The 17,231-nt window shown below is 45.2% G+C and overlaps 1 pseudogene; it reads left to right on the top strand.

Moving 5' to 3' along the window:
* Nucleotides 1-16,113: 16,113 nt before the first annotated feature.
* The window catches only part of LOC119536586, a 34,542-nt pseudogene continuing 33,424 nt past the window's right edge, over nt 16,114-17,231 (top strand).

Raw genomic sequence — 17,231 nt, forward strand, 5'->3', positions numbered from 1 at the left:
CTGGCAGTGCTCACTTTTGAAAACTGATTTGAAACACAGGCAAAATCTGAGCTCTGTAACTCTGAGTGTTATGAACTTGGTATAAATTATGCTTTTCCTTGAAAACTTTAATAAGTTTCCTCATCGGTAGAACTGAGATAATAATACCTTGTTTTGGTCGTGAGATGATGAATGGAAAGCCCTTAGAGAGCAGCCTATAACTTAGTAAGCCTTCACCCAATGTTAGGGTGGTTTTTTTTCTTCATTTTTTTCATTTTTTTATTTTTTTTAAGTGGAGTTTCCAACAGTTTATTCTAGAATAACATGTGACAGGAATTATTTTTATCTTACTATTTTCTTCTGCTGCTTTTGGGACAAAGAGCAGCTCAACAGAAAAAATCTGAGTGTCAGCAAATCATTTTGTAGACATGCTCAGCACTGGGGTAGTGGTAAAAAGGTTGGTAGTAAATTGCAGTTTGGTGCAATTAAAAATATTCTCATTGTTGCTTTTTTTGATAGGAATTGTGGTAGGCAGACAAATGCCCCACCCCCCCCCACCCCCAAAGATGCCCATGTCTTAATCCCTGGGATTTGGGACTATGTTAGGTTACATGGTGATGAGAAATTAAGGTAACACATGGAATTAAGGTTGCTAACAGGCCCATCTTGAATTAGGCAGGTTATCCTGGATTACCCAGTGGGCCTGAAGCAAGCACAAGGACCCTTATGTGTGGAAAGGGTAGGCAGGAGAGGAGTTTGGAGTGACAGCTCTCAATTTGCCATTGCTGGCTTTGAAGAGGGATGGGAACCATAGCCAAGGAATGTGGGCAGCCTCTAGAAGCTGGAAGAGGCCAAGCAAGGCATTCTTCCCTAGAGCCTCCAGAAAGGAATGCAGCACTGATGACACTTTGATTTTAGCCCACTGAGACTTTTGACCCACAGAACTGTAAGATAGTAAGTTTGTATTGTTTGAAGTCACCAACAATTTGCTGATTTTTTACAGCAGCAATAGAAAACTGATAGAGGAAGTAAAACCTTTTAAACTATTTAAGGCAGTAAGGTAAAGGTAATTAGTTAACATTCTCCTGTACTAGTTTCTTAACTAGTTTGCCAACTTACCTATAGGATTGTTCCACTTACCTACAGAATATCCCATTAAGCTTCTTCCCAGAGCATTAGAAAAATGGATTCCTTTAGAAAATGAGATTTGCGTGGTTTTAATCCTGAGTTAAACTATAGAAGAAATTTTTACTGATTCCTACTCATGTAAATTAGTAAAGCCCAATCTTAGGGGAGAGGATGGGGGAAGGGGTAGCATTCTTATTCTAGATTCCCAGTGGACTTCTAGAAACAAAGTTGGGATTCTCCATAGGTAGCCCTTGCTAATTTTAATCACTAGAGACTTCTCTAAATCTGTCTCTCTTCTTATTATCCTATTAAAGGCCAATATCTCTTTCCAAGCCATCCTTCCTGGCTCTGCAGTGTCCTATCTCTTCTAGGGTTACAGTTGGAGATATCAAGTGCTCTTCGTCCCATCCTTCAGCCAATCTTTCTGTAACCGATTTCCCTCTGTGAACTAGAGAGATGAGCTTCCAGTCAATGTCAGAAGGATTTTTAACCCCTACTCCACTCAAAATCCTCCTGGGCCTGTGCACTGAGGGAGTGGGGAGAGTAGAGTCCTTAGAAAGGTCAAGAAGAAATTATTAGTCAGCACCATGCCCAGGATTTTTCCTAGGCTCTGCTGAGGCAGAAACTAAAGAAAAATAAAATATGACATCATGTTCCCCATCCCTAGGAGCCCATTTGAAACCCTGGATGTGAGTCCCCATCAGAGATGGGTCTTTGTATACACAACAGCATTGACTTCCAAGAAACTTTGCATGTTCTCTTCTTTCAATAGCATCTGATGAATGCTCATATTGTTCAATGCACAAAATATAAACTCAGTGGCTCAGTCATAAAACCTAAGATCTGTTGTTGATACCCTGCTTGACTTGTTCCACACATCCAGTAGATCAGGAAGTCTTGTCACATCTATCTCCAGAACACATCCCGAATCCATCCTCTCCTCCACAACCACACACTGGTCCAAGCTGCCAGCACCCCTCTCTTAACTCATCTCCCTGCTTCTACACTTGCTCTTCTGCTGCTTATTTTCCCCTCAGCATCCAGAGTGAGCTTTTAAACACATAACTTAGCTTGCACGGCTCCTCTATTTGAAACCTAGTGGGTTCTCCTGACTCTTGGAATAAAAGCCAGGCTTTCTACCTGGTCTCTGATCCCCTGTGGTTTGGAGCTGTGTACCCCAGAAAAACATGTCCTTAAACGCAGTCCATTCGCATGGGTGTGAGTCCTTATAAATTGGACCTTCTGATGAGGTGTGGCCTGGCTGAGTCAGGATGGGTGTTAATCCTATTACTGAAGACCTTATAAGGAAGGTCAAGAGAGAGAAACAAAGCCACAGGAAGGAGCTGAGGTCAACGGAAACCAGAGAAGCCAGAACAGGCCACCACATGCATTGCCATGTGACAGAAAAGCCAAGGGCCAAGGATGGCTGGCATCCAGCCCCAGAAAGATATAGTCTTCTGGGAGAAAGCATCGCCTGATGGTGCCTTGATTTGGGGCTTCCCGTAGCCTTAAAACCGTGCACCATTACATTCCCATTGTTTCAGCCAACCCATTGCATTGTGGTTGCTTTGGCAGCCAGGAAGCTGGAACAGGCCCTACGTGACCCATCTCAGTCTCCTTCTCAGCCCCATCTCCTACCACTAACTATCTTGCTCCCACTGTTCTGGCCTCTCTGGCCATCTTTCTGTTCCTTGCATGTGCTAAGCTTGCTCCCAGCTTAAGGCCCTGCTCCTCCCATTTCTTCTGCCTGGTTGGCTCCTTCCCAGCACCCAGACTTTGGCCCAAGTATCACCTCTGCAGAAAGGCCTTGTCCTTCTAAATCTAAAATAGCCACCCAGTCCCTGCACCACACATCCCTTTATATTTTCATCATAGCCCTTACCATGATGTAGTCCTTTATTTGTCTAAAATGTATTATCCATTGCCTCCCCCTTGAATGTAAACTCCGTGAAGACAAGCACCTGCGCTGTTGTGTCTACAGGACCTCAAATCAATGAAAAGGATCATGTCTTGGGGAGATTTCCCATTCTCTGGTACAGGCCGGCTTCCATCTCCTTTCTATGAACAGTGGCCAGTTGCCTTATTCTCAAACAACCGACTATAAAATCAGGAAGAGAATTCACCTTTAAATTAAAGAGAAAGTCCCAGCAAAATATTGGCAAATCTCTCCCCATTTGACTCCCTCAGAGAGTAAAATGGCGATAAATGTTAGCTCCTTGTAGATGTGGCGCTGTCAAATGGCTCGTCTTGAAAGGCGTCTATGTCAGCTGTGACCTCCCCATGTCCGGGGGTGTATTCATTAAGGTTCTCTAGGGAAACAGAATCAACAAGAGATATCTATAAATATAAGATTTATAAAAGTGACTCACACAACTGTGGGTGTGCACAAGTCCAAATTCCATAGGGAAGGCAGCAAACTGGCAACTCCAATGAAGATGTTAGATGAACTCCTCAGGCAACGAATTGGCAACTTTGATGAATGTTTGATGAACTCAGGAAATGAACTGGCAACTTTGATGAACTCCTCAGGAAACGCTTCACTGGTCAGCTGAAGAAGAAGTGAAGGTCTTCTATCTGTCTCACTTAGAAGTCTTCAACTGATTGGATTAAATCCAGCTGACTGCATTCTCTCATTGTGGAAGACACACCCTTCATTGACGTCATCAGTCACAGCTGCAGATTTAACAAACCAGCCTTCTGCTTTATCAAGCAGGCACAAACATCCTTGCAGCAATGATTAGGCCAGTGCTTGCTTGACCAGGCAGCTGGGTACCATCACCTGGCCAAGTTGACATATGAACCTGACCATCATAGTCCACTCCTTGTCAACCTGGCAATTATACACATCACCTAAAACCATACTTTATCTCTAAGTAGAGAACAATAACAGACATGTATATTGCATAACAATACTCCACTGTCCCGTGTACAAGCAGAAACGCACTAAATCTCTCCAGAATAGGGTGCAAGTCCTTGGGTGACATTAACTCTTAAAATTGATTTCCTTTAGCTTACATACAGCCAAATGAACAACACAGCTTATGTTATATGATAAGGGGATAAGACAGAGAAGAAAGCAAAGATATTTGCTTTACAGACAAATAAAAACATAATCATAACAAAACAAGGAGGAAATATTCATGCCATCATAGTCCTCATTTCTGTAACTGGTTACATGGCTGTAGTTCATATTTATCACTACCTTCTTCCACTACCCATTCCATGTTCCCTTTACCCTCAGCAAGCACTTCAGCTGGCCATGGTTCTTTGCCTGGTAGGGTGACCCAAACCTTCATTCCTGAAGTTTCTTGGCCATTAGTAGTCCTACCTGGATTGGGTTGTTGCAGTTTTCCATTGACTTTAACCACAGGGCATGGTAGTACTAGGAGATGCCCTAGGGGATCTCCTTTATTCCAGGAAAACTCTTCTTTACCTCCATTGTGTAGCTGCAGTGCTATTTCCCTTTGACAGTCGGGATCAATCATCCCAGCCAATACAGTAATCCCCTTCCTTGCCTGTTGATTCAGAGGCATAAGAAGCCCAAAGTGGCCAGGTGGCAGTCTTAACTTACAGTTCAATGGGATTATTGTTGTGTCTCCTCGTGGAAGCACTCCTCCTTTTGGAACAAAGACTTGTACAACAGCAGAGCTTAAGCTTGCAGGGACAGGAAGCAAAAATTTACTTAGTGGATCACTAGACGTGATAGTGGTGCCACTCCTGTTTCCACCCCTTGATTCCAGGACCCATGAATCCTAGCTGTGGGAGAAACAGCACCATAGAGTGAATGCTGATTCAGAGCATACACAGCCTCCTGGAGCTGCCTCTGGATGATGGGGAACATGGTAAGACCGGAGAATTCCATGAGCATGTGCCCATCCCCTCACTTCATTTGCTGTGAAGTGGGTTCCGTGGTCAGAAGCAATGCTGTGTGGAATACTATGATGGTGGATAAGGCATTCTGTAAGTCCATGGATGGTAGTTTTGGCAGAAGCATTTCATGCAGGGAAGACAAACCCATATCTAGAGTATGTCTATTCCAGTGAGAACAAATTGCTGCCCCTTCTATGATGGAAGTGGTCTAATGCAATCAACCTGCCACCAGGTAGCAGGCTGATCACCTCGGGGACTCGTGCCGTATTGGGGACTGAGTGTGGGTCTCTGCTGCCGGCAGATTGGGCAATCAGCAGTGGCTGTGGCCGGGCCAGCCTTGGTGAGTGGAAGTCCATGTTGCTGAGCCCATGCACAACCTCCATCCCTACCACCATGACCACTTTGTTAATGAGCCCATTGGGCAATGACAGGAGTGGCTGGGGAAAGAGGCTGACTGGTATCCACCAAACAGGTCATCTTATCCAATTCATTATTAAAATCTGCTGAAGTCACCCTCTGGTGAGCATTCACATGGGACACAAATATCTTCATGTTTTTTGCCCACTCAGAAAGGTCTATCCACATACCTCTTCCCCCAACTTTTTTGTCATCAAACTTCCAATCATGTTCCTTCCAAGTCCCTGACCATCCAGCCAAACCATTAGCAACAGCCCATGAATCAGTATACAAACGCAACTCTGGCCAGTTCTCCTTCCAAGCAAAGTGAACAGCCAGGTGCACTGCTCAGAGTTCTGCCCACTGGGAGGATTTCCCCTCACCACAGTCCTTCAGGGACATCCCAGAAAGGGGCTGCAGTGCTGCAGCTGTCCATTTTCAGGTGGTGCCTGCATGTCATGCAGAACCATCTGTAAACCAGGCCCGAGTTTTCTCTTCCTCAGTCAACTAATTGTAAGGACCTCCCTAAGATGCCATAGCTGTGAGCTGGGAAAGAGAAGGTAAGGTGGGAGGAGTGGGGGCCATGGGCATTTGGGCCACTTCCTCATGTAACTTACTTGTGCCTTCAGGACCTGCTCAAGCTCTATCTCGTATATACCATTCCCATTTTATGATGGAGTGCTGCTGTGTACACCCAACTTTATGGCTTGGTGGGTCAGACAACACCCAGCTCATGGTAGGTAACTCAGGTCATATAGTAACTTGGTGGCCCATGGTTAAGCGTTCTGTCTCTACTAAGGCCCAGTAGCAGGCCAAAAGCTGTTTCTCAAATGGAGAGTAGTTATCTGCAGAGGATGGTAAAGCTTTACTCCAAAATCCTAAGGGCCTGCGTTGTGATTCTCCTATAGGAGCCTGCCAAAGGCTCCAAACAGCATCTCTATTTGCCACTGACACTTCCAGCACCATTGGATCAGCTGGATCATATGGTCCAAGCGGCAAAGCAGCTTGCACAGCAGCCTGGACCTGTCACAGAGCCTCATCTTGTGCTGGTCCCCACTCAAAACTAGAAGCTTTTCTGGTCACTCAGTAAATGGGCCAGAGTAGCACACCTGTGTATTATGTCCCCCAAAATGTCATTACCTTTGATGTAATCTTGTGTAGGCAGACCTGTCAGTGTTGATTAGATTGTAATTCTTTGAGTGTTTCCATGGAGATGTGCCCCACCCAACTGTGGGTGATGACTCTGATTGCATAGTTTCCATGGAGGTGTGGCCCCACCCATTCAGCATGGACCTTGATTAGTTTACTGGAGCACTATATAAGCTCAGACAGAAGGAGTGAGCTTGCTACAGCCAAGAGGGACACTTGAAGAATGCACAGGAGCTGAGAGAGAAACTGCAGTTTACAGAGACATTTTGGAGTCGGCCTTTGAAAGCAGACTTTTGATCCAGAGAAGCTAAGAGAGGACAAATGTCCCAAGAGCAACTGAGAGGGACATTTGGAAGAGAAGCTGAAGCCTAGAGAGGAACATCTGGGGAGAAAGCCATTTTGAAACCAGAACTCTGGAGCAGATGCCAGCCATGTGCCTTCCCAGCTAACAGAGGTTTTCTGGACACCATTGGCCATCCTCCAGTGAAGGTACCCTATTGTTGATGACTTACCTTGGACACTTTATGGCCTTAAGACTGTAACTTTGTAACCAAATAAACCCCCTTTATAAAAGCCATTTCTGTTTTTTTGTATTCTGGCAGCCTTAGCAAACAAGAACAACACCCAAATGAGGAATATGTTGTCTCCAAAATACAAAGAGGCCAACTAAGCATTGTGCCTCTTTTTTTGGTTGTAGAAAGGACCAGATGCAACAGCTTATCCTTCACTTTGGAAGGGATACCTCAACATGCCCCACACCACTGGACACCTAGAAATTTTACTGAGGTGGAAGGCACCTGTACTTTTGTTGGATTTATCTCCCATCCTCTGACACACAAATACCTTACCAACAAATCTACAATAGTTGCTACTTCTTGCTCACTAGGTCCAATCAACCTGATAACATCAATATAATGGACCAGTGTGATGTCTTGTGGCAGGGAGAAATGATCAAGATCTCTGTGGACGATGTTATGACATAAGGCTAGAGAGTTGATGTAACCCTGAGGTAGCACAGTGACTGTAAACTACTGGCCTTGCCAGCTTTATGCAAACTGTTTCTGGTGGTCCTTACTAATAGCTATTGAGAAAAAAGCATTTTCCAGATCAATACCTGCATACCAGGAACCAGGGATATGTTGATTTGCTCAAGCAATGATACCACATCTGGAACAGCAGCTGCAATTGGAGTCACCACCTGGTTAAGCTACAATAATCCACTGTCATCCTCCAAGACCTATCTGTTTTCTGCACAGGCCAAATAGGAGAATTGAATGGGGATGTGGTGGAAATCACCACTCCTGCATCCTTCAAGTCCTTAAGAGTGGCATTAATCTCTGCAGTCCTTCCAGCAATCCAGTATTGTTTCTGGTTGAATATTTTGCTAGGCAGGGGCAGTCCTAGTGGCTTCCACTTGGCCTTTCCCACCTGTTCTAGTCTCTTCAAAGCAGTTTGCTAATGCTGCCAGAATGCAAAATACCAGAAATGGATTGGCTTTTATAAAAGGGGTTTTATTTGGTTACACAGTTACAATCTTAAGGCCATAAAGTGTCCAAGGTAACACAACAGCAATCCAGTACCTTCACTGGAGGATGGCCAATGGTGTCCAGAAAACCTCTATTAGCTGGGAAGGCACATGGCTGGTGTCTGCTCCAAAGTTCTGGTTTCAAAAATGGCTTTCACCCAGGACGTTCCTCTCTAGGCTGCAGTTCCTCAAAAATGTCACTCTTAGTTGCACTCGGGATATTTGTCCTCTCTCAGCTTCTCCAGAGCAAGAGTCTGCTTTCAATGGCCATCTTCAAACTGTCTGTCATCTGCAGCTCCTGTGCTTTCTTCAAAGTGTCCCTCTTGTCTGTGGCTCCTCTTCAAATGTTCACTCTCAGCTGCACTGAGTTCCTTCTGTTATGTCAGCTCGTTTATATGGCTCCACTGATCAACTTAGACCCACCCTGAATGGGTGGAGCAACACCTCCATGGAAATTATCCAATCAGAATCATCACCCACAGCTGGGTGGGGCGCATTCCAAAGAAACACTCAAAGAATTACAATCTAATCAACACTGATAATGTCTGCCCACACAAGATTACATCAAAGATAATGGCGTTTGGGGGACAAAATATATTCAAACTGGCACACCACCTAATAGCCCTCACTCCACGAGTCAGAGAACCAATGTGAGGATTCTGCCAGTTGCTGAGTATGTCTATCCCAATTATGCATTCTGGCACTGGGGAAATAACCACAGAATGGGTCCGGGGACCCACTGGATCCACTGTGAGACGGACCTGAGCTAAATCTCCAATGATCACCCGACATCCATAATCCCCAACTCTGACTGGTGGACCAGAATGTAGTTTTGGGTCTCCTGGAATTAATGTCCCTTCTGAACCAGTGTCTAATAATCTAAGAAATATCTGATCATTTCCTTTTCCCCAATGTCAGTTACCCTGGTAAAAGGCTGTAGGTCCCCCTGGGGAAGGCTGGGAGGAAGATTAACAGTATAAATTTTTGACACTGTAATAGGGTCCTTCCCCAAGGGTACCTGGCCTCCCCCTCACTCAAGGGGCTCTGGATCGGTAAACTGTCTTAAGTCTGGGAATTGATTAAGGGGCCATGACTCTCCCTTTCATAATTCAAGGTAGACTTTTATTCACTTGACCCGGAATTCTGCTTATATACTTCAAACAAGAATTTAGTCAGTTGCCCATCTATTTTATTACTAGGTACTCCATGATCTACTAGCCAACACCATAAGTCTCTGCAAGTCATATTATTTTGAGTGCTGCTTTGAGCCTGTTTTCCATTATGGTAGCCATGCCCACCTTGTCTATGGTGATTAACTGCAGCCACTTGGCTTCTGCCGACTCAGGACCCGATTATCCCCATTGTGTTTAAGGATTCCAGTTCAGTGACAGCAGTTCCTACAGTAATATCTGACCTACAGAGAAGGGCGACTACAGAGCTCTTCAGGGATGATGGAGCTAGTCTCACAGTCCTGGTAAAAGGTGTGTCCTCTGGACATTCCAGGGGTGTGTGAGCAGGTCTTCCATGATAAATCCACTCTAACATTCCAATCTCTCTAAGCCTTTGAATCCCCTCCTCCACATTGTACCAGGGCAGTTCTGGCATTTCAACCTCAGGTAATGCCAGCCACCTTTTGATCTGTGTTTCAGCCAGCCACCCAAACAAGCTGTTAATGCCCTCTCTAACCCCTCGAGCTACAACACTTAATGAAGAATCTCTTCTTAGTGGGCCCGTATCAGTAAATTCAGCCTGATCCAACTTTATACTCTTTCCACCATTATCCCACACTCTCAATATCCATTCCCACACATATTCCCGTGGTTTCTGTCTGCAGAAGTTGGAAAACTCATACAGTTCTTTTGGAGTATAGCGTACTTCCTCATGGGTCACACTTTGTACCTCACCTTTCGGGGCCTATTGGGACTTTAGTCTAGTTATAGGTCTTGAAGCAAAGACTGGTGGTGGGGGTGGGTCATGAAAAGAATTAAAGTGTCCCTCAAACCATTTACTTCAGGACATCCTGTTGCAGTTCCATCTCGTAAAACAGGATTAATCTCTCCAGACAGAGGAGTGAGGGCTGCTTCCTCAGGGGATGTGATTACAGGTTTAGCAGACACTGAAGGGTTAATCTCTTTAGGTGGAGTTTGGATGGCAGGTTCCTCAGCACAGACTGGAGGTGGGGAAGCTGTTTCCTCAGGGCAGACTGGAGGTGGGGGGGCTGTTTCTTCAGGACAGACCACTACAGGTGTATCTAACAATGACTCAGCAGAATCCAGGGTTCCAGTGTCCTCACTGCCATTACTATCAATCCGCATGTCCCCATCCCAAGTTTCAGGATCCCATTCTTTTCCAATCAACGCCTTTACTTTAACAGCAGACACCCTGAGAGGTGTAAATCTGCTACACACACAATGAGACTCTGGGTCTGGTTTTCAGAAATGGAAAGTCTGTGGCCACAAGAAATAAGATTTTTTTTCAGGGCACACACAGAAACCTTTACATCTGTCATACAGTGCCTAAGTTTCAAATTTGAAGCCTTTAGCTCATCCCTTTCTCTTGATTAGTCTATTTTGGAGCTTGTTTTCTGTCTTTTACCTAGTGGTTTTCTTGTTGGTTGGCTTTGTTCTCTGGCCTCTGTTACTCAGTTCAACTTATTCTAGACCTCTAACTTAGGTTCTATTTAGTTGATCAGAATTTTTCCCCTCTTGTTTTTTCTGTTTCTTGCTCTGCCTCTATGTAACCTTTTTGTGAGTGGGTCTCCTCAGATATGATCGACCCCAGTCAGATTTTCCCAGTCTAATGAGGCCCATGTCTCATTGGGAGGGTATGGAGTTTTCCTGAGAATGAGACCCTCCTATGAGGCCTTTAGAATTGGTGCTTTTCCTCTCCTGTCCAGCAGGTGGTGGTAGCCAGCCTGCAGCTCCCCCACCAGTGGAAGGAGGTATGGAGCCTTTAGTTCTCCTGGTGACTCTGATCCTGTCAGGGACGTGGCTGACTGAAGCCGGAATCTGAATTCCAGCCCCTGGGGTCTGAATTCCCAGAAGGAGGACTGCCAGTTGAGCTGGACCTCCCTCCACTCTCCCAATCTTCAGAACTCCAGTTGTCTCTCAGGGGCACTATTCCCTTCTCCCCTCTCCTCTTTGGGGCCTCTCCAGGTAGATTCCTTGGTCAGCCTGAGTTGCCAATTAAAGACGGGGGTGGAGGCCTTCAGTAGTGAATACGGAACTCAAAGACACTGTGGGTACTCTGTCTCCCCCAAGCCCAGCCCAGTCCCCCAACCTGGGCTTTCCAATAGAAAATAACCACATATATTACTTTTAGATTTAAAAAAAAAAAAAAAAAAAAAGAAGTAGAAAAGAAATCAAGAAAAAGGAGAAAGGAAAAAAAAAAAAAAAAAAAAAGAGTCTCTTTTAAAAGTCTTTCCCCAGCCTGGAAGCTTTGTCAGTGCCAGAATAGAGCATTTAAAGATATGCTTTGGGCTATTGTCTGACAATTACTCTCCAACTGCTTCAGTTCCACCCCTGCCGGGGGCTACTGAAATGCAAAAAGATAAGGGATCAGTGAGAAGCCAGAAGGGACAAAATGAAGGGGGAAAAAAAATGGCTTTTTTGGAGTCTGGGAATGGGTGCCCGCTTTTACGTGCCCCCACTTCTCAGAGCCCAGCCCTTCTTTAGCACCCTAGCTCCCAAAGTTAGTTAATTAATTTGTTGATTAATTCTGCGGTTGAGGCTGGGTTGAGCCTCCCTTCTTGCCCTCAGAAGATTGCTGTTTTTTGGTGTTTTTCCCCCCCTTTCAGGGAGCCGGCAGCAAGACAGTCTGTGAGGTCTGGGTGGGGAGGGGCGCCAGACCCCTGGTCCGGGGAACTTACAGTGTTCGCTGCGATCTCAGCTTTTCCTCCAATTCCAAACTTGCGTCCAATGTGCGACTGGTTACTGGAGACCCCGAAAACACTGTTTCATATAGTTCTTGGGTAATTGCCAGCTGCTCTAGGGGAGAGACGAAATTCTGCTCCTCACCACTCCGCCATCTTGCCCCGCCTCCCATCCCTTTCTCTTATACCTTTATCCAGCATATCTAAGAGCAACCAGCCAACATCAGTACACTTCTTAACTCTGCAAAACTCTGTGAAGGTGTTGAAAACACTGTCACCCAGAGCCTGGCTTCATACAAGAGTATGATTAGGAGAATCAAACAGTGCTATTTTGCATATCTCCATTGCCAACTCACCCCATGGACTGTCAGTGCCATCTTGATTATTGGAAATGGACTCATTAGTGCCTTTGAATCTAATCAGAGTAGGAAACAAATTATAAAAGCCCATTTTAAGATTCTGCTTCTCAAGAACCACTCCCAGTACCAAGTTGTATTAGTTAGGGTTCTCGAGGGAAACAGTATCAACAAGAGATATCTATAAATACAAGATTTATAAAAGTGTCTCATGCAACTGTGAGTATGCACGAGTCCAAATTCCATAGGGCAGGCAGCAAACTGGCAACTCCAATGAAGATGTTCGATGAACTCCCCAGGCAATGAACTGGCAACTTTGATGAACGTGTTTGATGAACTCAGGAAATGAACTGGCAACTCTGATGAACTCCTCAGGAAACACTTCACTGGTCAGCCGAAGAAGAAGTGGAAATGCTTCATTGGTCAGCTGAAGAAGTGAAGGTCCTCTATCTGTCTCGCTTAAAAGTCTTCAACTGATTGGATTAAATCCAGCTGACTGCATTCTCTCATTGTGGAAGACACACCCTTCATTGACATCATTAGTCACAGCTGCAACCAATTGACTGATGATTTAACAAAGCAGCCTTCTGGTTTGTTAACCAGCCACAAACATCCTCACAGCAGTGGTTAGGCCAGTGCTTGCTTGATCAGACACCTGGGTACCACCACCTGGCCAAGTTGGCACATGAACTTAAACATCACAGTGGGCTAAGCGGGTCTTAGAGAATATTCAGATAGCTAGTTATTCAGAATGAAAAAGAAGCTGCCAAATATATTTGTTGAAGCATCCCTTTGAACATTCTTTAAGAATAGTGATAATCACAAAAACCAAGGCACTTCTTTTATTCAAACTTTAACAAATCTTCAAGTCCTTTCTCTGGACTAGGCACAGAGGATTAGAATTGTCGGGAGCCAAATCGCCACATCCTAAACCTGATGGCAAAGCCTCAGGTTCAACAGAAAACATTACTGTGGATGTGCCGCACAGCGGCGGGCGTGGCCCCTCGACGGATCCTGGCAAAGCCTACCACCGATGGACTATTGCAATGCTGATTCTTTTAATCTTTGTGCTTCTGCTTTCTCTTTTTCTTTACTAATGTAATAATTTGGGATATACTCTGGATAATAATCAAAGATATGACAAAGTGTTGGGCACCTTCCGATGATTTTACCTTTCGATGAACCCCCTCCTCCACCTATGAGAAAGCAGCCACCCCGTTTAGCCACCTAAAGCCCCCTTGCCCCTTTCCAGACATCCTCCTTTACACAAGTTCCCCCTTTAACATCCAAAAATATTTCACTGAGAAAGTGATTAGAAGGCCAAAGCAGAAGCAATGTAAACCACGTAATTCATCACCCAGTTCCTTGACAGGCCCCGTTGTTTGCCGAGGTTAGAACTGAATCAGGGTCAACACGCTCCACTAGTGCCTAATGGCTGGCCTCGGGCAGCCAGAGCATACAAGAAATTCTTTGGGCACCCACCCCACGGGCTTATGGTACGAGAGTAGTTCCTCGTATGAGCCCACAGCTAATTTACTTTAGGTACAAAAACAAGCCCTTCTAAATAATTAAAATAGCCAAAACAGAGATCATTACTGAGAACAAGGAAGAATATTATGAGGAACTTGGAAGGTCTGCACCGGAATAGAGTTGTCTTAACATAGGGATGAAAACACACACTGCTCGGTCCCCCCGCCCTGTTCGGACCCCAATGTCCCCTGGAATTGAGTAACAATGGTTTCGTGATTTATATGCTGTGCTTGCCAGCTCTCACCCGCGTGATCCAGGTGCAGAGCTTATGTAACTTTGAGCTATAAAAGAAAATCACTTTTTCATTAAAATTGTCGGAGCCCTGAGCTTCGTCCCAGACACTTTGCGTGTCTGTCTCCTTCCTTGCTGCGCCGACGCCGACCCCCACTTTAGGACCCTGTCACGTTTGCTGAGGCAGGACCTCGGCATAGAATGATACAACTAGGGGAACTCCTGGGGCATCTCAGGTCAACATGTCCTGGGTTCCAGTTCAATGACTTCTCACCACTACCACCTTCCCTTTACCCTGGGCATGTTTCCTTAAAGAGGGAGGCAGTTTAATAAAATGATCAAATACCTGGATTCGGATCTCACTCCCCCTCTCCCCTGGTTTATAGTGTGTGGCCTTGAGCATCTCTTCAACCTCTCTGTGCCTTAGCTACCTCATGTTTAAAATGAGAACAATGGGCCCTACTCCTAGGATTATATAATGAGATAATGCCTATAAAGGCACTGAGCACAGCCAACGCTAACCAAGCAGCCAATGTTGGCAAAATCCCAGTAGATGGGTGGGTAGTGTCTCTCCTTAGGGAATATCCATGAGAGGGTCATTTCCCCTTGATCTTGCATTCCCTGTATATTCGGATATAAAGTCAGTTTGCAAAACACGCAGTTAAGATTTTTTTAAAAAAAGTTAATTTGCTTGGCCTTATCACCAGAAGGACAGCTTCTTGTAAGTGGATGGGCAGGGACGAGTAGATGATTGCAGAACCACTGCAGCCCTCCTGACCTGTGAGGCTGTGAACAAGATGGGGAAGGGGAGGAAAATGTGAGGTCTGGAGCGGGTGGGGGGCAAAACACTGGGCGGCCTTGTAATCTTTGGCTTCAAAAGTCAGAGAATCTTATGTTTCACTTAACTTGTTCCTTCCTTCCTTTCTTTCTGCTCTTTCTTCCTTCTAACCTTCCTTTCCTTCCCTCTTTCTTCCTTCCTCCCTCCCTTCCTTCTTTTCTTTCTTTCTTCTTCCTTCCTTGCTTCCTTCTCCCATTTCCTTCCTTCCTTCTTTCTGTTATCCTTCCTTTCTCCCTTTCTTTCTTTCTGCCTCTTTCCCTCCCTTCTTTCTCTCTCTTTCAGAGGTGGGAAGGACAGTGGATATAATGGATCTGGGAAATGTCCCAGCTCTGACACTAACTAGGCACTGTCTAGCACAACAGGGAAACATGTACTAGAGCAATCAGAAGTGTACCAGAGCAGTCAGGAACAGGGTCCCCAGAGTCCAGCAGAGCAGGGGTCAATTCCTGGTTCTGGGACTTATAACTCTGGGTCTGTTTCTTCATCCTTATAAGATCCTTTATAGGGAACACTATCTCACAGTGTTGTTGGACAGATTCAATTCAGAAAGCTCTTTATGCTGCCTCTGATATACAATGACTTTGCACTGATATTATTATTTACTGTTACTGTTATTACCAAGAATTACTTTGAGCAGATCCGTTCAACTCTGTGACCTGCAGGTTTGTCATCCAAATAATCTATCTGTTTCTGTTGCGTACTTTAAAACGTATGCCTTGAGAAATACATCCTAATAAGCTGAGATATGCTTCTGCTTTCCTTCTTCCTACGAGGCTTCTCCTCTTCTCTATTTACTTTGGCATCTGAACTTGTTTCAGACAAGTGAGGTCAGTTGACATGAGATGGTTACTTGAGCCTTACTCCGAAGAAGCAAATGCACTCATTTTATGCTTCACCAAGAACGCACTGGGTGAAATCATCTCAAGAGAGATGATGATGTTCTTCAAATTCCTCTGAAAGTGAAAGCACTGGCCAAGGGCTAGTGGCATTTTTATTTCATTCCTGTAAGACCAGGAGCACCCCTGATTGGCAGCTGCACCGGGCCTTGAACCTGGGTCCTGACTCCCAGCCCATGGCCAAATTCAGTTGCCTAGTAGAGCACTTAACTATGTCTCACATCTTGGAATTTCTTCAATTCAAAGGAGCTTAAACTATTGCCCAAGAGGGAGACCATGCTGTCATCTACCTTCAGCATCAAGGGAAGAACCTCGGTCATTCTAAGGATGGCTCATAAGGGTAGATGGAGGCTGGGAGTGGAGGTGGGCAAGGGTGGGAGGCAAAGTGATTAAGAAGTCATCCAGGCAAGAGATGGCAAGGGGCTGCATTCCAGAAGTAACAAAGTGGAGGGGACCAATTTGAAAACTTTATTTATTTTGTTACATTCAACTTTCTGGTTGGGAAACACTCCAACTTACACAAAAGGAGAGAGTATAATATAATGAAACTCCAGGATCCCAACACCCATAGTCATCAACATTTATCAATATTTTCCATCTGAGAAGCTGTGGAAGATGAGCGTGGCAGGACTTGGCCAGTGATTTGATGAGGAGGGGAGATGGTTATGAGGGGAGGGAAAGTGAAAGAGAAGGAAGAACCCAAGCTGGCCCCAGGCTTCTGGCCTGGGTTGGATAGTGTTCAGGTTTGCTAATGCTGCCATTATACAAAATACCAGAAATGGATTGGCTTTCATAAAGGGGCTTATTTGGTTACACAGTTACAGTCATAAGACCACAGAGTATCCAAGGTAAAGCATCAACAATTGGGTACTTTCATCGAGAAAGGCCATTGGCATGCGGAAAACCTCTGTTAGCTGGGAAGGCATGTGGCTGGCATCTGCTTGCCCCCAGGTTGCGTTTCAAAATGGCGTTCTCCAGAATGTCTCTGTGCCAGCTTCTCGGGGCAAACTCTGGGCTAGTACCTCCAAAGCAATAGCAAAACTCTGCTTTCAACGTCTTCAAAATGTCTCTGTAAGTTGCAGTAGCAAGCTCCTTCTGTCTGAGCTTCTTATATAGTGCTCTAGTAAACTAATCAACCCACGCTGAATGGGCAGGGCCATGTCTCCATGGAAATTATCTAATCAGGGTCATCACCCACAGTTGGGTGGGTGCATCTCCATGGAAACAACCTACTCCAAAGGTTCCAGCTTAACACTTTTACATCTGCCCCCATAAGATTGAGTAAGACAACATGGCTTTTTCTGGGGACATAACATAAACAAACCAGTACAGGTAGGGAATGTCAGAAGCCAAGCCAAGCTGGAGGAAGACAATGAGCTGGGTGAGCAGGGGCTCCCTGGACTATGGGCGCTGCGTTCCTTGCACGTTCCACCACCCAGTTCCTCACACTGATATCTACTAA

The sequence above is a fragment of the Choloepus didactylus genome, chromosome 6 (assembly GCF_015220235.1).
Source record: "Choloepus didactylus isolate mChoDid1 chromosome 6, mChoDid1.pri, whole genome shotgun sequence".
Classification (NCBI taxonomy): Eukaryota; Metazoa; Chordata; class Mammalia; order Pilosa; family Megalonychidae; genus Choloepus; species Choloepus didactylus.